The sequence below is a fragment of the Lampetra planeri genome, chromosome 38 (assembly GCF_965212315.1).
Source record: "Lampetra planeri chromosome 38, kcLamPlan1.2.h2, whole genome shotgun sequence".
Taxonomy (NCBI): Eukaryota; Metazoa; Chordata; class Hyperoartia; order Petromyzontiformes; family Petromyzontidae; genus Lampetra; species Lampetra planeri.
This window is the reverse complement of record NC_136144.1, coordinates 8644114-8665857: the sequence shown is the minus strand read 5'-3', so window position 1 is coordinate 8665857 and position 21744 is coordinate 8644114. Positions and strand designations below refer to the sequence as shown.

Genomic DNA, 21744 nt, shown 5'->3' with positions numbered 1-21744 from the left:
CCTACGTTAAAACAAGGATTCTACAGCACAGTCAGTTAATGGTATAATTTTGGTCAATTTAAGGCAGTTAACCTAATGTAATGGGAAATATAGGGAGGGCTCTTTTTATCCCCGGGTCTTCGTGGGAAAAATGTGTGTGCTGGCAGGAAGCCCAATGCCACAGACATTCAGCAGAAATAATGACCGGACCACTACTATTTTTGCTAACTTCTTTCAGCATCCAACACACCAATTGGACTGCTAATATCCCAATGGGCCCTCACTTTGTAAAATACAGGCAAAACGGATGACTGCTGATGAACGCTGCCAATACACTTGAAGGAATCACGTTCAGTGGGTATGAGCAGCTTAACGGCCAAATAGGTAAGCCCATCTCACATCAGCCACGGATACCTCGTTATACAATTTTGTACATTTATAGCTTTCCGCCATAAAATATTGGTACGAGGTGTTTTTAGTTTTTTTTTACACTGGCACAATTCGTGGTGAACACAATTCCGTTTGTGTGAACCTCCGTCCAATATAAAATGATGGGAAAAAACCCCCCTGGTAAAACTCTATAGAAGTTTATGGGCAATGGCTATAGCTGTGACTCAACGTGTTACACAGAGACACCATTAGAATTTCTATAGAGACGATACATCATTGTTGCTAGTGTGGTGTGATTTACTTCGGGTTTGCACCAGACAAGGCACGGTGTAGAAGACCTCGGCGTCATCTGATGTTCGTCTTCGACATGCACTTGTGCACACTCACACAAAAAACACAGACAAATACCCCCCCCCCCTCCCCCCGTGTAGCCTTAACAGACTGTTGGGGCAAGCTCTGTTAGTGAGCACCTGTGAACGCTGGCACGGCACATGAGGGGTTGGGGTGGCCAGAACCACGCCCGGCCGCCTTTGTCTCCCAGGTAACAATGTTTACACACCACGCCAGGCACTCATTTGAGGGTGATTCAACCTATTTACCACTGTTTTTGGCCATGAGCGGGAATCTAACTCGGGTCACCGGGTTCGATTCCCGCTCAAGCGCGCTCGCTAACCACTACACTACCGCTCCCCACAAACCTCCACTGTATTACCTTACCAGACTGTTTGAGCAAGTGCTGTTAGCGAGCGCCTATCGAAGCTGGCATGGCACTCGAGTGGGTCGGTGGCCAGCACCACACTTGGTCGCTTTGTCTCCCTAGTGGCGATGTTCAAGCACGAGGTACTCATTTAAGGTCGAGTAAACCTTGGGGAGTCAAAGATCGGTTCAGATATTCCTCACCGATTGTGACCGTGAGCGGGAATTTAACTCGTATCGCTGTTTTCATGGCGCAGTGCCCTAACCATTGCTAACCACTGCACCACAACTCCCCCACACCCCCTCCCACACACACATGCGTACATAGGGGCATGTACACACACACGCACGTGCAAGCAATTGTGCACAGAAGAAAACATGCGCAAAATGCATTATGTACATACGCGTGCAAACGAAAATCTATTGATATTGCTGCTGTTTAATAGTTTACAATGCACTGGTGAAAAATAACCTCACGATAGAAAATAGCAAAAATCACTGTTTTGTTATTGTATTGCATCTTGACTTTATTTAAACCGCAATTCTCAAAGTGCGTGCTCACATCATGGTGTCATCGTGACGCCATGACATCATCAGCATTCACTCCAGGATTGATTCACGGATTACCACATCATGAGACTGTAACATAGAAAGACTGATCCCTGACATAGGATGATGGAATTTCATCCATGGCTTCAGAGTACACAATGCACACTGACATAACTGAAAGTTTACTTTTTCCTTTAATTCTCAAAATAAATTAAACGAATACAAAAAAGTTGATATTTGCTTGAACATTTTATTTACACATCGTCTGGCTTTTCATTACTATTTTCGCTTTCATTGCTGTGTAAAATAGCTGTGGCCTGAAGCTTGATGCAGAATTATTGGTGTGAATTGTGTGTTGCATACATTTTTTTCAGATGACTCAGGCTCCTGAACTATTTTATTACAAATGCCATTGGCTACATTCTTTGGTCGATTCAATCACGCACAACCCACAATCACTGTTACGGTGCTTGGCGTACAAATTGGTACCTTCCCCAGTTCACACTATGCTTATGCGAATGAGGATTCTCTGACCACATTAACAAATGGGCTAAGGATTAAATAAGCCGTTAAATAAGCCGTGTGTCTGTGTGTGGGTGTGTGGGGAGAGGTAGTGCCAATGGTTAGCGCGCTGCGCTACGACCCCGGTGACCCGAGTTCGATTCCCCACTCACGGCCAACACCAGTGACAATTATCTGAACGGGTCCTGGGCATCCCCTTGGTAGACTCAGCTTGAAATGAGTACCTGGTGCGGTGTGTAAAACATCGTCACTAGGGAGACAAATGCGGCCGGGCGTGGTGTTGGCCACCCACCTCTTCGTGTGCCGTGCCGGCCTTCATAGGTGCTCGCTAACAGCACTTGCCACAACAGTCTGTTCAGGCTATACGGGGGACCTTTGTCTTTGTTGTATGGGGAGGGGTAGTGCAATGGTTAGCCCGCTGCAATACGAACCCGGCGACTCGAGTTTGGTTCCCGCTGCCGGCCAACACCAGTGTCGATAATTAGCTGATGTGGTCCTGGGCCTCCCCTAGATTGACTCAGTCTAAAATGATTACCTGGTGTGATCTATAAACATCGCTACTGGGGAGACAACGGGCGTGGTTCTGGCCACCTATCCCCTCGTGTGCCATGTCGGCCTTCAAAGGTGCTTGCTATCAGCACTTGCCCCAACTGTTTGTTAAGACTATGCGGGTGATCTTTGCGTGTGTGCAATGAGTGTGGGAAGAGTGTTAGGGAACAACGCTGGGGGAGTGGTGACATGGTGGTTAGCACACTGCCCTACTTGAAAACACAATTGTACGTGTGGAGTGTGATGCAATGGTTAGCACATCAATACACCAACGTTGCTACCTGAGTTGTACAAATATATGTGTAGTGAGTCATTCAAATACACTATTTAAGAGGCAACAACGTTTATTCTAAACTTTATGCAACACCATTACACTAAATACTAAATACACCTATCTCTCACTCGTGTTACACATAGCACCACAATACACCTATTTCTTCATGACAAATGGTATTTGAATCTGTCCTAGGCCGCCGCTAGGTTAACTTCGCCTTAAACATATTCCTGGCGTGGTGTGAACCGGCGACGGGGTGAAGAAAACTATTTTTGCCGAGGCGGAAACTTCCGTTAAGCAATTGCCTTGAACATTTTTTGTTTTTAGCTGATTCACGGTGGCCACCCGGCCATGCCTGAAGCGCTGAACTTTGTGCGAGCGTAAGTCAAGCGTCGAGGGGCATCTGGAGGCGCAGGGACGGTGACCCCGTGGGCCGTGTGAGCGGCGGCACGGCAGAAACTCCTTGCGGAAATGTGACCGAACGGGCAGAGTAACAAAGCACGACGGCGCTCACAAATTGCCCTCCGACGCCTTCGCTGGAAGCAAATGTGCGGACAAGGCCGTTGTTAGTGGAGGCTGTGGCTTGCGTCTCCCTGGAGAACAACTCTCTCTTTCTTTCTCTCGCTCGCCATCTAGCACAGGCACCACTACCTCACGTGGTTCCCCTATGCAGCACACCGACTCCACCGCTCAAACAAACAGAATAAATAGGTGGGCGTTCTCTTAGAGCAATACAAAGATCCCCCGTAATAGCCTTGACAGACTTTTGGTTGCAAGTGATGTTAGCGAGCACCTATGAAGGCTGGCACGGCACATAATGGGGTGGGTGGCCAGCACCATGCCTGGCCGCCTTTGTCTCCCAAGTAGCGATGTTTTCACATTTCACCAGGTACTCATTTGAGGCTGAGTCCGTATTACCACAGCCCTCAAATCTATAAACTGGATCCCCGTCCAATCCTGAGCCAACTTCCAAAATCGCCTTCACTGTCTTCAAAATCCTCCCGTGGTCTTGCCCCTGTCATTCTATTCTACCGGACATCTTTGCAAAATAGCTTCATAGCCCATCGAATTCCTCCAGTATGAATACTGGTCATTCTCTCGAGATGCAAGTTGTATTTTGGGTAAAGGTGCGGCCCTCAAATGTCTTGCTCGCTCCACTGCCGGCTGAAGGGCCTCCACTCGACAGAGTTCTAAAGAGTCTCCACGTGTCCTGCTGAACGTCTGTGGAAAAGAGCTTCATAGCTTATCGGATTTCTCGAGGATAAATAAAATATGTTAATACTCGTCCATGCCAGCCAACGTTTTTGGAAGAGGTGGGAATGCCCACACTTCGATCCCACGTCACTTGCTGATCGACTTACTGTGGTGGAGCCATTTGCACTGCTGAGTGGACAGAGATGGGGTGTAAAAAAAAAAATCACTTTTGATTCAACTGCCGTGCCAGGAGATCGAAAGCACGACGTCTGAATTGCAAGTCCAGTGGTGGTGCCCCATTACACCGTAGCAGTATTACAGTTGGATTTAAATGCTCCGTAAATCCACATTTGTATGTATTGGTATGGAATTGAGTAAGGATATATGTACGTATGTAGTGTGCAAATAGTGTGCTGGTGTTACAATTGTCGCCGACTTGAGTGAACACAATTGTGAACCCAAAAAAGAGAACAAATGTTTATCAATACAAGTGAAATGGTTAAAAAACGAGACGATATAATCGGGTATCGATTCATCTTCTTGGTTCTTTCGGTAAAGTCACGTAGAAGGGAAATAATAAAATAATAAAAATAATTCTCACGACGTTTCGGCCACAACGCAAGCAGCCGTCCTCAGGTGAAGAACATGTCTGTCGGAAAGACGATGTTTAATTTTTATTATTTAATCATTTTCCTTCTACGTGACTTTACCGAAAGAACCAAGAAGATGAATCCCTGCTGTCACGAAAACTTTAAATCGAAGGGTATCGATTCATAAGGGTTAAGCGGATTGTGTGTATTTGTATTAGGTTCACACTGAAATGAGAATTAAACCAGTAAGTTTAGAAGATTATGTTCGGGACCAGTACATGCAGATTAAACAACCATTGTCCGTGCAAACTGCGCAACCAAATTTATTACGAACACTGCCACTTCCTCGAGCAAAAAAAAAGTGAAAAGGTTATTTTGATGAAAGACGGGCCATCGCATGAAACGTCGGCCTCTCATTTGCGAGTCTGTTTAAGTACCGTTCACGGTGAAAGTAGGTCGATATGTTTCGCGCGAGCTTTTAAACTGCTGCCAATGCAGTCCATTCCTTTTAAACAGATTTTGTCTAAATCTCTGCTCGTGTACGCCACGTGGCCAGGAATCAAACGCAGGCCGTGGAGGTCGCAAGCCGCTCCGCCACTGGGCGCTGTGGTACTCCTTCAAAGCACGACGAAAACACCCTCAAGGAAGTCGCACACGCAACCATGTAAAGCAAGGTTCTTGATGATTTCGTACGCTTTAATTGCCAACATTTTCTCTCAATTTGCATAGTTTGAGAGTGCCTCGATCCCTGAATAGTACACTCAGACACACTTAGTGGTGGCAAACAACGTCGTGCGACGGCCAAAGGTTTGGAAAGTCAGCGCCGCGTTCATGAATTCAACAGCTTTAATTTGGTTGTTGGTACTTCAGTGTGCTGCAGATTAAATTGCATTTCATTGCACTGAGCCAGCCTTTTAAACGTAGCATCGCCTTCCATTTCCTGGCATTAATTATTGTACTTGCATCAATGTATGACACGGTGAAACAATCACCCTAATCGTCCAGGGTTGGAGTGTTTATATTGTGGTCATTCGTAAGCATTTATTTCGGCTTACGGGACAAGGTGGCTTTAAAGGTTCTGCGTGATTTGATGTACATACATAAGTCTGCGGCATCATTTAAAAAAAATTGCCTCTGCTCTATAGAGGTCAGTCGGGTTTTTTGTATAGCATGTACCATCAGGAATAATCTGTCTGAGATTGCACGGATCTCATGGAACAGCTGTAAGCCTTAGCAACAACTCTCTGCAGTGGCGGTGTGAATTGCATTTCTTAGCTTATTAGTTTGCTAACATTCCCGGTGGGTGCGATAATTTGATTTATATTAATCACGGTTCTGTATGGCTTTTGTTGGAATTTCTTGCGGTTGGTAATTCTATGGTGAGACTGCCGTTGTAACCTACAGAGATGAGAGAGACGTTTGAAGCAGAAACACATCAGAGAGTCTCAAGACTCGTTTTCAAGTGGGTGCTGCCTTAGGATGGTTTTTGCCCAATTAATTCTGCTGCACTTGCAATCCACACGCTCTCTCTTCCTTCCGAAATTTGGAAGCCACGATAGCTCTGCACTTTTAAATTTACATTGAACACTCATTTCTTTACTGCTGATGTTTAGTGTTTCGTTCGCTGTTCTTCCTCCGCATTTCCGATTATCACGATTGGCTACGTAGGGTGCGAAAGAAGTTCAACATGGATACATACATACATACACTGGAGCTATGCACTTTTAAATCGTCTAGACTTAAAACTTATTTTTTTAAACTGTTTTTTTGTGTTTAGTTTATTTTCCTTCTTCCACACTTCCAATTAGCACGGTTGGCTACGTACAGTTTGCTGCCATTTCTCTGCACATCTGTCTAACACATATACTATTATCCACATTATTGGCTCCACCAGTGTGTGATCTGCCAACCACATGTTCAAACCGTGTTGTCACCACAATATAATCGATGTCACCATACAGCAACTCAACTTTCTTCTGCTCATATCCCACAACTGTTCCACAGCTGACATCTGCCAATCGAGGCTTGGTCTCACAGCTTCATCACCAGCTGTTCTTAAAGCCCCATCACCACGCCCTGGCTTCATGGTTTCCAATTGGGTGTCGATCTCTCATTAGTGTGGGTACCACTCGAATGCCTGTGGCAATTACACGTCCTCTTCCATCATATATTGGTTTTCTATACATTTTAGCCTAAGTGCATGGTGACGATGATGATGATGATGATGATGAAACGATTATTGAACACGATACAACGAAAACTCTGCATACAAAGAGGCGTGCAGAGTTGCATAATTGGAATTCAACTTGCGATTACTAAAGAAGAACATACAGAACAGCCCGATGGTTGGCGCGCTTGAGGCAAGACGTGGCACTGTAAGGGACGACGGATGACCAAGAATAATTATGGAGTGGCAGCCAAAGGATGGAATGCATCCGAGTGGATGACAATGAGGAGATGGAGTGATGAAATCAGCTCATGTGCAATCGGTGAATTTTTACATGACAGGATCGTGAGAGATGGCCATTGCTTGGGGAGGTCTTCTTCCAGCAGTGGATTGATCACGGCTGATGATAAGAAATAAGGTATGCTAAATGTAATATACAGTAGCCATTGCTTGTAATGCTAGACATATACATATATATATATGTGTGTCAGTAATAAGGCACCGTTAATAAAGAAGTAGGTGATGTTGGTGACATGAAAATCATTTATTTAGCAAATATCTGCCAAAGGAAGCTTTATTTCCCTCTCTTGCCGTGGTATATAATTATCCAAGAGGATTTGAGACCAGGCATTGGTTAAGACAACCAAATAATGGCATTTGAAAAAAGGTCGGGATGTAGAGACATGGGTAAACCCTTTCAAAAGGGGAAACAAATCCGTATGGATTTTAAAGATGGTCCCCCACTGTGGGAATTTGAAAATGTGTTCGGGACACTGCTGCGGAGATCGCTCGGCTCGTGACTGGAAGGTTGCGGAGCTTAAGTCCAGGCCAGTGGGGTCAACGCAGTCAGTTATACCTCTTGGGGGTCGATAAATCGTGTAACCGCGTTCGGAGAGATTCGACATTGGCGATGCCGCGACTTAGGAATGTGGAATTTCCACCGGTTCGGGGTTCGGGGACACCGACAGAGATGGGCGACGTTCCAGACCTGTTTAATTGAACGGCAGATGCTTTGATGAGCTAAACAAAACAAAAAAACACCCCAAATCATCGTGCACGGAAATTACACGACGCGTTTGCGTTTGTGTCGCAGAGCAGACTGCGAGCGAATATCAAGAACCCCGTTGCATGTAGGACAATTGCCTTGAAATTTAACTTAGCTACCCATAAACACACGCACCGCTTAAATGTATGCATAGCGGAAGGGGGTAAGGATAAAACAGATGTTGTAGGGACACGGGCACGGGGGGGGGGGCGTGACATTTCAAAAGTAAATGCGTAGCTGACAACTAATCGAAGCCACGATCGATTGTAATTACGATATTTTCCCGCCCACCGTCGTAACAGATGGCCCCCTCCGTTGATCACAAACCAGGGATGTACACATGCTCGGGGCTTCAGCACGCGTGTTACACACAGAGACAACAGACTGTTGGGGCAAGCGCTGTTCGCGAGCACCTGTGAAAGGCCGGAAGGGCACACGAAGGGTGTCGGTGACCAACACCACGCCCGGCCACCTATGTCTCCCCCCCGGTGGCGATGTTTACACACCGCGCCAGGTACTCATTTGAGGCTGAGTCGACCTAAGGGAGGCCCAGGACCCGTTCAGATAATCGTCACTGGGTGTTGGCCGTGAGCGGGAGTCGAACTCGGGCGGCAGGGTTTGTAGCGCAGCGCACTAACCACTACACTACCGCTCCCCACACACGGATACAAAGATAACAAAGATCCCCCGTATAGCCTTAACAGACTGTAGGGGCAAGTGCTGTTAGCGAGCACCTATGAAGGCCGGAACGGTACACGAGGGGGTGGGTGGCCAGCACCACGCCCGACCGCCTTTGTCTCCCCAGTGGCAATGTTTACACACCGCACCAGGTACTCATTTACGGCTGAGTCGACCTAGGGGAGGCCCAGGACCGGTTCAGATAATCGTCACTGGGTGTTGGCCGTGGGCGGGAATCGAATTCGGGCAGCCGGGTTTGTAGCGCGGCGCACTAACCACTACACTACCGCTCCCCACACACGGGATACGAGCACATGAAGACACACACAGACACACGCGTGATACACACACGGGCACACACACACGTGCGTGCGTGCGTGCGTGCAAGCGCGATTACAGAAAACAGTGGGGCGGTCAGTTGCATACGCTCAAACACAACAGCAGAACAAAAAAAAAGATCTCTCTTCTGGATTAAGAGCGTGCGGGGAAAATGCAATCGAATGGAAGGAGCGTTTGAGCCTCTTCTTTAATCCGCGGAGCCGCTGACAATTATTGGGAGATTTGCGCGATCTGGCTCCCTGGGGGGGGGGGGGCAGAGAGCCCGCGTATTGGGAGCGACCGTTTTAATCTCGCCACGAGTATTAAACGCTCCACTTTATGTCCCTTTTTTGTGTTTGTGCGTGTGTCTGTGTCTCCGTCGCTGTTTGTGGCTCGCGAGCTTTATTTATTTATTTTGCTTTCCTTTAATCACGCGCCACCTGTCTGCAAGTTAGTGCGCCGGTGGCCAATAGATTTGCCTGGGCTAATGAAGTTGGGGGGGTGGGGATCGGGCTGGGTGGGGTCTCAAATAATAATGTGGCCAGGTGGTGCTCTGCGTAAAGTGCTCAGCTCATAATCGGGAAAATAACGAGTCAAGAAATCCCAATCACCGGTCGACTCATTAACCCTCCAGGGCCAATGAAATGCGAGTCGTCTTCAGCGCTGAGCCAAAAGTGATTGTCCGGTTGTCTCCTCGTGAGAGGGGAGGCATCGTGATCACCAGGCGGACGAGAGACGTTAACTTTAGCGCCAGGATGAGCGTGAGGCGTTGAGCGCTTGAGCGCAAAAGCACGCGCTCGACCCCTTGCAGAAGCGGTGTTGTTTTTGCGCGAAGGAAATAATTGGACGAAAATAGTCGTCGACCAAGTGTTTATTTTTTGCTTGTTTGTTTGTTATTTCATTGAGCGATGACCAGGAGTGGATAAATGTCATCAAGCGTGACGGTGACCAGGACCGCTGCCCACCGCGGAGCAAAGCGTGGCCGGCTGTGACGAGATGAAATGAACGAGTTGGAATGAAAAGTTGCAGACTGGGAGAGTTGAGCAACCCGAGTAGAGATGGCAGTGCGCCGAGGACGAGCTCACGTGGGGTAGTCGACCATATACTCATTGCGCGCTTTTAGATGCGTGTCAGCGGCCATCTGGAACGCTCTTCCTTCCGATGTTATTACGACGCCCTCTGGAGCCATGCACTTTTAAATGTAGATTGAAAACTCTTTTCTTTAGAACTGCTCTTTGTGTTTAGTTTGTTGTCTCTCCCCTACACCTCCGATTAGCACTGTATGCATGTGTAGTGACTGAATCGGAGACATTAAGAGTTGGAGGCACTCTATTTATTAACATGCACAAACGGGTTAACACTTCCAATAAATCCGTCTATAGTCGACTATGGTTCCCAGTCAGGACAGCGGGTAGACTGCCTGAATGGCGACGCCGAGACGGTGAAGACGGAGACGATGAGAAGAACGGTGAAGGCTCCAGCAGCGTGACCGGGACCCCACTCCAAACGACAGCCCCGAATCCCCTCCACGGGTGCCTCTTATACTGTCAGCCTGGCCTGGCTCCGCCCCCAGCCACGCCTCCTTTCTGGAACCTACCCGCGGGTTCCTGGTGTGCCCCTTCCGTGACCTTTCCCCTAGATCCACCTCTGGTGTATCACGTGGCCTGCTACTGCCAGGGCTGCTGTAAGCTGTAGATCCCCTTCCCCGCCAGCAGCCAGCGCTATGTTGCTACATAGCTAATTCTATGTCACTACACATGTAAAATATGTTTTGAATTTACCGATTAGCTAGAAGGGGGAGGGGGGATTATGCGCCCCTTACGCTCACTTTTAAAAACTCAGAGTGAACATGATGCTTAATTGCTTTGTCGGCTGGGCATAGAAAATAATTCCATGAATCCACACACTTAAGACGTGCCTAAAATTTCAGAGGTTATCATCAACTTGACTAATAACGACTAGATGAAAAAAATATGCCAATTAACACCGTGCAGTCATATTTATTCATGAGAACAGCCACTCGTAGCCACAGGAGAAAGGGAAAGTTCACGCAACTTGACTCCAACAGAGGCAGTGTCTATGGCCACGAGGTGGGTGTTCCAGACAGTGGGAGCAGCAGAAGAAATAGAGCGACCTACCTAGCCCCTAAGTAGAGTTTGAGAATGTCAACGAACGCCTTGGGTGCTAGAGCAGAGGCTATGGTGATGGGAGTAAAATTCAAAGGTGCATCCCTCTAATGTCCTGCTCACGCCACTGCTAACAGAAGGCCTTTTACGAGATCGGGCCCTAAGATCGCCCACCTAAAGGGTGATGGGAATAGAAGGAAATATGAAATGTTCGGGGTAAGAAGGTGCAGGTCCATGGAGAATGCTGAAGACATTTAAGGTGCGATCGTACATATGAACCTGGTTTCCGAGCCAGTGGTAGTGGTCCGATGGGTTTTGAAATGATTCGGTCTCTTTTTTACGACTCTGCGTAAAAAGAAAGATGGCCAGCAACAATCTGGCTCACGCTTAAAAGCGTGACATTGAGAGGGATATGTGGAGGCCATAGTTATACATGTCGATTTGCTTCGCTCCGTGAACCCATTGTCTGGCAGTTATTTCAAAAAACAAGTTGTAAACACGTGCAAAAAAACCAGCTGCTTTTTAGTTTGTTTGACACAAAACAGCAGCGTGCTGTGATCATCCTATAAAAAAAATGGCTCATGCTATGCTCGTTTCATGTCTCTTCCTTTTGAAAAAAAAGAAAGAAAAGTCATAAATACCATTTTGATATCGCTGCTATGAATTCACTCCGTGTGTTCCCTGTCGACTTGGAACTGCCTTATATAAGGCACCCAGTTATTTGACCATTGGATTAGCAATCAAGGGCATAGCTCGTGCACCGCAATATTAAATGTGCAATCAACTGGCTTGACCAGATGTGATGGCGTTATAACAAGAAAGCGTACAACGGGCTAACGATTTTGGAAATAGCCTTCTTCAGAGCGGAGAGAGAGAGGACAGACTGCTTGACTGACTTGGAAGTTGGAGATTGCACCTTGCTTTGATGAGCACGTGTGATTTTGGGCACACTCTGTGAATTGTGCTTCAGAAAAGGGCAAAAACGATGGACGTGGAAATAAAAACCATGCAGACGCTTGCATTAAGTAAAGAGAATGCATGCTTAAATAAAAGCAATATATCCAATCGTCTTGATTCTAGAATCAAATATCTCATAGGAGGCCGACATCATCGTTATAAGGCTGCGCTAAGAAAGTGTTGATGAAGATGACGGTGCATTATTTAGTCCGGTGGTGGCGACCTGCTCCTGTGGTCCCATGAGTCGGTGGATCACACAAAGTTGGAGAAATGTTTCCCCCTGACATATGCACCTGCCAGGAAATCCAATGTTGCATAGATGGTGCAGCGCAGAGAGTGCACGGTAAACGTGGAACGTTGGGCCAGCAATTCCAAACAAGTGCCAACCATGGCCCAACATTGGCATGTTTTTTTTCTTATGGGTAGGTTTCTCCATTTTATTCAGTGGTTTTTTTTCAATGTTCTTTTTTGTACATATGCGGGTTTTCTTCTGCCACCAAAGAAAGGACAGCAAGGGGCCAGGAACAAAGCTTACTTCTTGTTCTTCCTTAAAATCTTTAAAGTGAAATTTGCAACATTGCCTGTGTGTGTGTATATGGTGTTGAGCGGTGGTGTAGCGGTTAGCGCCACGCTGCGCTACGAACCTGGCGACTCGGGTTCGATTCCCTCTCACGGCCAACACCGGTGACGATTATCTGAACCTGGTCCTGGGCCTCACCTAGGTCGACTCAGCCTCAAATGAGTATCTGGTGCGGTGTGTAAGCATCGTCACTGGAGAGAGAAAGGCGGCCGGGCGTGGTGTTGGCCACCCACCCCCTCGAGTGCCGTGCCAGCCTTCATAGGTGCTCGCTAACAGAACTTGCCCCAACAGTCTGTTACAAGGGATCTTTGTCTTTTATGGTGGTTATTAAGGCATTCCATAGCCTGTGTGGAGGGTTGGTAGATGCCAGTGACATATTATTGCCCACGAACCGGTGGTGTGTGCGTTGTCGGATTACAGCAGACACATATACACTCCGCTTAAATAGAAAAAAACTGATCGGCCAAACATTTCAAAGACAAACTCTCCCGAAAATGAATCTTGACCCTCAGCAAGCCTTTCTTCAGGTACAACAGAAATTATTCATCGTATTGTCATGAAATAGACAGGCATTTAGAGTGTTCATGGACTGCATTACCATTGGTGAAATTATTTATTGATGTTTATACAGCTGGGGTATTTAAGCCCATTAAGAATTAACATTATTTCTAGAAAATTAAGATGGCACGGCAAGCATCTGGAGTCATAATAGAGGTCAAAGGGCAGCTGTGCGAGTGTTCGTACTTACGCTCGAGCTTGCCTCGGCACAAAATGAGCACTTGATGAGGTGTGGCCATCAACGACACACTGAGGAGACAAAGGTGGCACGGCATGCACGTGTGTGTCGTTGGCAACACGACACCGCCATGGACCTCGCCGAGCTTAATAGGTACTCGCAAACACACTCGCCCCAACATTATTGCGAGTTGAGAGAAGACCCCCTGAGCACGTACGCGGAAGTGAAAGTGGTGCATGAAATGATTTGAGCTGGCGATTAGCATGAAGTTGCACAAATATATCCGATGATTTTTGTTGTTGTTGTTGCAATATATGTGCATTGTAATGCCCCACCATGACCCGGCTTATGAAATGACGTAGCATAGACGATCCCATGAAAAAAAAATATGTTTCTTAAACACGGACGCAAATGTACGTGCAGTATTATTACCACAAACTAATTAGCGCACGTGCTTTCACCACGAGAAGGGAATAAACGAAAATAAAAGAGAAATGCGGTTTCCCAATTACCACCTGCACAGTCGCAGCACGGAAATGTTAAGGTCATTTCTTTTTTTTGCATGTAACTTGCATAGATAATAAGGTACCCAATGGTTGCTCGCTTAATTAAAGGGGGTTCGGAAGCATTGGCGACATCTTTGCGGTGAAATAGAACGATATAAACCGGATTTAATAAAACATACCGATTCCAAAAAGATGCATTGAAATAATACGCATATGTGCTTTTTTTAAATGGCATGAATTCACAACCAGCCTTACAAATGTTTGCATCTATTAAAGCTTTCCGAGGGGAAATGCTATTTTTGTTTGTGAGAGTACGTGCGTTTGTCAAGATTGTGCATTTGAAACGTATATATTTTTTAAACATATCCTTTTAAGACGGTGCTACTGATGTATGTGTTGAGTTTTTGTTATTTGCACACATGCACCACTGCTAATGGAGTATCACCAAAGTAATTATCTTTTTGTTTGAACGGATAATAAGTGTTTTATATGTTGACGAATAGCCATTAAGGAATTGGCACAAACATCCCATTCAGGACAATTATTCAGGAGGTTTAATATTTGTGAAGTTGTCCAAGCCAAGGGAGGTTTATGCACAAATTAAACACTACTTGTTTTATTCACCCTGAAGTGCATGTACGAGGGCTGAGTCGCCTTCTGATCAGGATGCGAACTTAACCTCTCTTTTCTTTGCAAGCTGCACGCATCAACCACACTGCCGCCAGTCTGGACATCGTGATGGCTGAAGTGCTTCGAATGCAACAACTGATTCGCTTAATAACCACGGATTGATATTGTCCATCAATGCTCGAGTACTGATGCCTTGATATGGCCTGTACGATAAGGCATTGCTCAATAGAGGACAGTGCCTTCCTATCGCTGACGTAAAACATTTTATTAAAGCCTTGGTCGATCTGGCAACGTAGTTCTACGGTTACAAAAAAATGTATAGCTTTCCTGCCCGAATCTCAAGGCTAATATTTCTTTTGGAGAGTCCTGCATTGGGATGCATGGCCAGTTCCAGGAATACGGTGCTGGGCTCTGTGTGGGAGTAATGCACGGTACCACATTCATGCAGGGGTGTTACTCAACGTTCCGCACAGATGGATCCAAGAATCTTATTGCTCGACTGCCATCTCCTGATCACATTGCAGCCCAGGCCTCAACACCTAGCACTAGCATAGCATTGTCTAAAAACTGACCAGGCTCAATATTCTTTGTTTTCGAGATGTGACAAGATTGGGCACATTCAGAGTAATCTAGTCGTTGGCGATATGACAGCGCAGTGTGTTCTTGAGAAGGGAGTAGCTTTCAACAATGGCATTTCATCTTGTATATTAATCATAATCAGTTATTCAGAAATTCTCACTTTTCTCTTATGCGACGTACGCTGCTGTTGTGCTTTTTTCTGTTGCTTGAGGAGGCTACGCACACTCAGAGATTTGGGATATTATTTAGCAGTCTGTGCGTGGATTCAAGTATGTACACAATTTAGCAGCCTCCATGAAATAGTTTTTCAAAAACCACATCAATTTCCCTGCAATTTATAGCAAAGCTGTGGATGGCCTGATATTGCTCATCTCCGCACAATTTCCGTGTGTTCGCCACCTCTAAATTGCCATATTTCTTTTTCACAAATTGTAAAAGAAAACACCAATGAGAAGGAATTACTGGAGGCCATTATTTCTGCAACTGTAGGAAAGCTGGCAGTTCATTTCATAATATGGTGTGGGAAAAAAGGACCCCTGCAAAACAACGTGATTTTTCTCTTTATTCCTATTCAAAGAAAATTGTTCCCCCGTTTATTTTCAATGACATATTATTATAACATCTTTCCGACAACACGCAATATATGGCCAATGTCTAGTTTATTTATTTCTCAACAAAAGCACTTTTTAGTCGCTTACAATGTTTTAATTGTAAAAAAAAACCTCTAGATTATGGGTGCCTGTATGTATAAGGGGAGCGGTAGTGTAGCGGTTAGCGCTACGCTGCGCTACGAACCCGATTCCCGCTCACGGCCAACACCAGTGACGATTATCTGAACTGGTCCTGGGCCTCCCCTAGGTCAACTCAGCCTCAAATAAGTAACTGGTGCGGTGTGCAAACATCGCCACTGGGGAGACAAAGGCGGTTGGGTGTGGTGCAGACCACCCACCCCCTCGGGTACCGTTCTGGCCTTCATAGGTGCTCGCTAACAGCACTTGCACCAACAGTCTGTTAAGGCTATATGGGGGTTCTTTCTGTTGTTGTGTATACGTGGGGAGCGGTGGTGTAGTGGTTAGTGCACTGTGCTACGAACACGGCGACCCGAGTTTGATTCCTGCTCATGCCCAACACCAATCACGATGATTAGAACCAGTCCTGGGTCTACCCTCGATCGACTCAGCCTCAAATGAGTACTATGGCGCGGTGTGTAAAAAAAGTATGTTAACGACAATACGGCGGATCTTTGCATTGTTGTATGTGTAGAAAGGTGGCACAGTAGTTGTCACACTGCGGAATGAATCTGGCGAGATCAGTTGAATTCCTGGTCATTGTGGATGCGAGAATATTCCGGGACCCACGGCGCTTTCAACTCCTACATCCTGTAGAGGGTTTTGGCGGGGGGCTTTCGGGGTTAAATTCGAAACCACGAAGCCAAAAGTGAGGCTAGGCTTCAACTGGTTCGAATTAATGAAATCTCAACTACTCTAAGTAAGAAATTAATGAACAATAACATGAAGGAATGTTAAACAAAAAATTTAAACAACGTATTATGCTATAAAATGTCATAAAATAGTCCCATAGTGCTATAAATTGATGGGTCAAGAGTATTAAGTGTACAGTACTGAACATGACATTTTAACAGAAATTGACACGAAAGCAATTTTTGTAATATATTAGTTTTAACATAATTGTCTTCCCTTGTCTTCTTCCTTCCTCAGCTTCAGTGACTTGACCTTTTGATAAAATAATACTCACCGACTTTCTACGACGTTTCACGGGAGAAACATCACCGCTCAAATGTGTTCAGTCATGTTGGAAGATGGGCCGTAAATTCAGCTTCCGTGTCGTAAGTCGATCCGTGGTGGCCTTATACATCCATCGTAAATGTGTGTCGCAAATCGGACCGTCGTAAACCGAGGGTAATGTCTCCCAAATTTGAAGTCTGCATTGTTACTGACGTGTAAAAATGCACGGAACTCTATGTTTGATTGAATAGTAATGTTTCACAAATGTTCCGCGTTAAAAAAAAGAGGCTTAAAACAAATTCCGGACAGAGTAAGAGACAAACTCACACTTGCTCCATTATAGTATGATGATTTGTACCAGTCCTGGGCTTCCCTTAGGTCGACTCAGCCTCTGATGAGTACCAGGTGTGGTGTGCAAAGATGAGCAGTGCGGAGCTAGATATGTCCATACCTATCCCCAACGTGCACCGTGTCAGCCTTTATAGGTGCTCACTAATAATTATTGGCCAACATTCAATGAAAAAAAATCTGACACTTGTAAAAAAATTGTTCATCTCTTATATCAACGGCACGATAAATCTTCATCCAGGGGTGATCACTACACAAGCGCAAATAACAAAACTCTCCACATTTGTGACTAATAGCTCATAGATTATCTCTCTTCTATGATGAAGGACCATTGCCCAAAACGTCGCCCATTATGTTTCCCCTTTGGGAGTGTGCAGAGTTCCTACAATTCCGCCAAGGCAATATGAGCGGGATATTTATTTTGTGGAAGCGTACGACCGACAATCCACACTTTTTGTATCACCACAGTGAAATGCAAGGATTATTGACGGTGAGGAAAACGACGGTTTGGGATTCATATTATTTTTTGTGCAATACTATTTTGTCGTGAATTGCCTGACGTTTTTTTTAAATTATTATTGTTGTTATTCCTGCGCGCGTATATAGCGCATACAGTGTAAAGTGGATAAATAAAAAGAATGCCTCTTCTCTATTGACACGGGTCAAGGTCACGCTTCCAATGGCTCTGGCTTCTTACCCGCCGAGCATTCGCTGCCCCGACACCAGAATCTCTCCCGTGCGTTTGGGTGGGCCCTTTCCTTTCTTCTCCCGCACAAAATTGCCAAGTGTCGAGGGGACGGTGGAAGCACAATGCGGCGTTTTACCACTGTCACGAGCAGCATCGCTTCAATATCTTAACAGATTCGCACGCCCTCTCAATTGTGTCAACTCAGATGCACATCAGTGCATTCTTTTTTCCACCCTCCTCCCCCCCTCTGCTTCCTTCCCTCTTGTTTTGGAAGCGATTGGATTTCAGTCGCTTGGATTGGCTGGTGCGTGGAAGCGTCTCTTCTTCTGCGTTGCTCGCGATTGATGGACCGATGTTCTTGTCACTGAAGGCTTCTAGAGATGCGGCGCGGATGCAGTGAGTTAATTATTGAGCCGATTATTTAATTCCCCCCAAAAAACTGCCCCATTATTACACATTCTCTATATTTCTATATTCGGACGCACGGTGGAGGAAATGGGTGGCTATGTAATTTTGTTCGTGTCTATCTATGGCCCTGTCGTAGAGCTCTCGATGATCAGCGGTCGAACTTGACCCATCATCCCTTTGGAGCCAATAAATGAAAATGACATTGGGGGAAGCCAAACAGTGGCCGTTCTACAAAAAAAAGCATGGCACTGCCATATGTGAAATTTTCACACTCATTTGAGTTTGGGGACCACTTTGACTTTGCCCTATACTATTAATACCGGGACATTTGTAACACATTGTGATGATGAGTCGTTTTTTATAGAGTCCCCAGACTGGAACGAGAAAGAGTACGAGACACTGTAACGTTAACCGTTGCATTGCAGGCGGTGGAGAGTTACGTCCGTGTCGCACGCCAAGAAGGATCTGGATTCGATTCCTGCCTTGGGAGCCCATCTGTGTGGAATTTTAATCTTCTACCTGTGTTCCGCATGTGTTTTTCTCCGGGTTCTCCGGTCTCCTTCCAGAACTAAAACAACCAACATGCAATGTAATTCTAGATTTGAAGCTTTCGTGACTGCAAGGATTCATACTCTTAGTTCCTTCGGTAAAGTCACGTAGGTAAAAAAATGAAATTTAAATTAATAAAAATAAAACAATAAAATCACGACGTTTCGGAGGCAACACAAGTCTCAGTCATCAGGTGGGACCGTCACGACGAAACGTCGTGATTTTATTGTTTTATTTTTATTAATTTTTATTTCATTTTTTTACCTACGTGACTTTACCGAAAGAACTAAAAGTATAAACATGCAATGTAACTTGTGTTCGCCGTACATCCCATTGGTGAAAAATGACACCACTCTACTTGAACAGTTACTCGATTGGGATTACACACCGCTGCAGCATCGCTCCGCTACTGCCACAAAGATGGCAGGACCCTCCTGAAAGGGAGCCTCTTGAGACCTTCCCTGGCTAAAAAACACAAGTGGCATAATAAAAAAAACATCGAGCGGTAGCTTGTTCACGTACTGTGCGCACTTCTTTTGCACCGTACGTAGCCAACCGCGGTAATCCAAGGCGCCTGTGTACATGAAGCAGAGGTCGCAAACGGGTTTTGATTCCTTACCCGTACCCGGCCGGGTACGGGTAGCCGTTCCCTACCCGTACCCTACCCGAAATGAGTGACAAACGGCTACTCACCAGTGACTCACGGCCTAACCGTACCCGGCCGCACCAGGGTCGCAAACGGCTACCCGTACCCGTACCCGGCCGGGTACGGGTAGCCGGGTATCGGGTAGGGTACGGGTATCGGGTACCCGGTTGCGACCTCTGACATGAAGCACGTTTTGCAGCGGCACGCTGCGATCGTCAGTCCGTGAAGCGAACCTCGACATTTTCCACCGGAAGCCGCTGGGGCTCGTGGCACAGCAACGAAAGCCGCGGAATGATTGAGGAGCAATTCGCAGGCTTCCGTGAAGCTCGTACTGAATGCCACTCAAGTTACGTCGGTTCAATTCCCACCCCAAAAAAGGCCAGGCGTTTTCGTTTATTTCAGGTGGCCTATCGCTGGCAAGGTTAGCGCCCGCTACCCCGCACTCTGCTCGCCGTGTCCAGGCTGCCAAGGGGGGGGAAGAAAATAGAAAAAAAGAGAAACTGCACTCATTTCTGGTTGTGTAGCACTTTTGAGCTACAGAGGTGGCTTCCGATATAACCAGGCGCTGTGGTGCCCGAGTGCTGTCGGCTATGGAAAAGGAAAGAAAATGAATTGCTTGCCGGCACTTACCACCAAAGGTCTGACGATCGCTACGAAAACTTTCTATTATATTTCTTTCTTGTGTGGCTTTTTTGTTGTTGTTGTTGTTGTCCCGTTGCAACATTCTCATAGCTAGTACATATCAGTCTTTCAGTCTTGTTCGCTGAACGTGTAATTTGTCAGTGGAGGATGGCGTCTTCAGCTACAGCCTTTTGCTCGCAAACACACACAACACACTCGATCACTGCCGGGTTCACAAAGTGCCGCACAAGTTGTTTTGATGAGGTTTATAACACCTCCCACCCCCCGCCAACCCCATATCCTCTTAATTCCACAAGCAAAGTGGGGGCAAATAAAGAACATACAGAAAAAAAAAGCTCGGGATGATGACGGTCTTTTTGAAGTGACTCATCTGAGGACACGAAATCAGTGCAGAATGTTAATAAGCTGTGTCGGATCGCTTCACGCGAAAGTTGAAACGTGCGTGGGTGTCGATGTTGGCCTGGTTATGGGAGCAACAGACACTGTTGATTTGAAGCTTTCGTGACTGCAGGAATCCATACTCTTTGTTTTTTTTCGGTAAAGTCACGTGGTAGGTATTAAATAAAATAAATCACGACGTTTCGATCGCAGCAGCACAAGCGGTCGTCCTCAGGCAGAACAAATATAATCCGGCAGTCGAACTGCTGAACCAGCGAGGGAGCAGTTGCACTGCTGGATTATAGATTTGAAGCCTTCGTGACCGCAAGGATTAATCTTTTTTTAGTTTTTTCGGTCACGTTGGTAAAAATATCTAATAAAATAAGCGGTTGTGCTTTCGCTACGTTGTCCCCACCTGAAGAAGGACGCTTGTGTTGCGCACGAAACGTCGTGATTTAATTGAGTTGTTTTCATTTATTTTATTCGATTTTTTACCTACGTGACTTTACCGAAAAAACCAAAGAGAATGCTGGATTCTATTTTTTCCGCCTGAGGACGACCGCTTGCTTGTGTTGCGATCGAAACGTCGTGATGTATTTTATACCCACGTGACTTTACCAAAAGAACCAAAGAGAACAGACACACTGTGTTACTGAACGACATAGGCGCAGTGCAATCATGGAATTGTTTGACATTCGGCAGTGGCTGTTATGTATCGTCACATTGGGTTTATTGTGTACTTGTACATGTTGTTAAGAGGATGAGTGTTTCATTCTGGTTGCGAAAGCCTACGTGTTAAACTGATGTGTGAGTGTTTGTACAAGCTTCCAGTGGAAAAGTAGTTTTCAGACAGTACTCGCCTCGCCTCTAGGACCCTGAGTATGTAGTGGCAATGTCACATTGCCACGAATGTAGCTTTCTACTAAAAAAGAGAGAGCAAATTTTGGACAAATGTTGAACTAATTGTAACCCGAATGGCTGTTGGGAAGCACACGTGATGATGACATTGACTTGTGACAGCAGAGGGATGCACGTTTGTGCGAGGATGGATGGGGTTCACCAACTTTGAAGCTGACGACAAAGCACATTGTTCATCTCATTGTGTCTGTTCCAAGTCAATCAGCTGATTGTCATTTCTTATCCGTTTTTGGTGTGCACTCAGTTCCCATTGTAGCTAACCTTTACCATCATGCATGGCAGCCTATCGCTAGCAATCCACAACTTTGTATCCCGAATCGATATCTGGGAAGCAAATCAAATGAAGACTGTTTTAAT

At 45.9% G+C, this 21744-nt stretch overlaps 1 long non-coding RNA gene across 1 annotated transcript in view; it reads left to right on the top strand.

Annotated features, from left to right (window-relative positions):
- LOC144731268 (uncharacterized) overlaps window positions 1-18845 on the top strand; it is a 136344-nt gene extending 117499 nt beyond the window's left edge. The window contains exons 2-4 of the long non-coding RNA XR_013587931.1: window positions 16784-16911; window positions 17536-17648; window positions 18680-18845. This is a non-coding gene — a long non-coding RNA (uncharacterized LOC144731268). The remainder of the gene's footprint in view (window positions 1-16783; window positions 16912-17535; window positions 17649-18679) is intronic.
- The last annotated feature ends 2899 nt before the right edge of the window (window positions 18846-21744 follow it).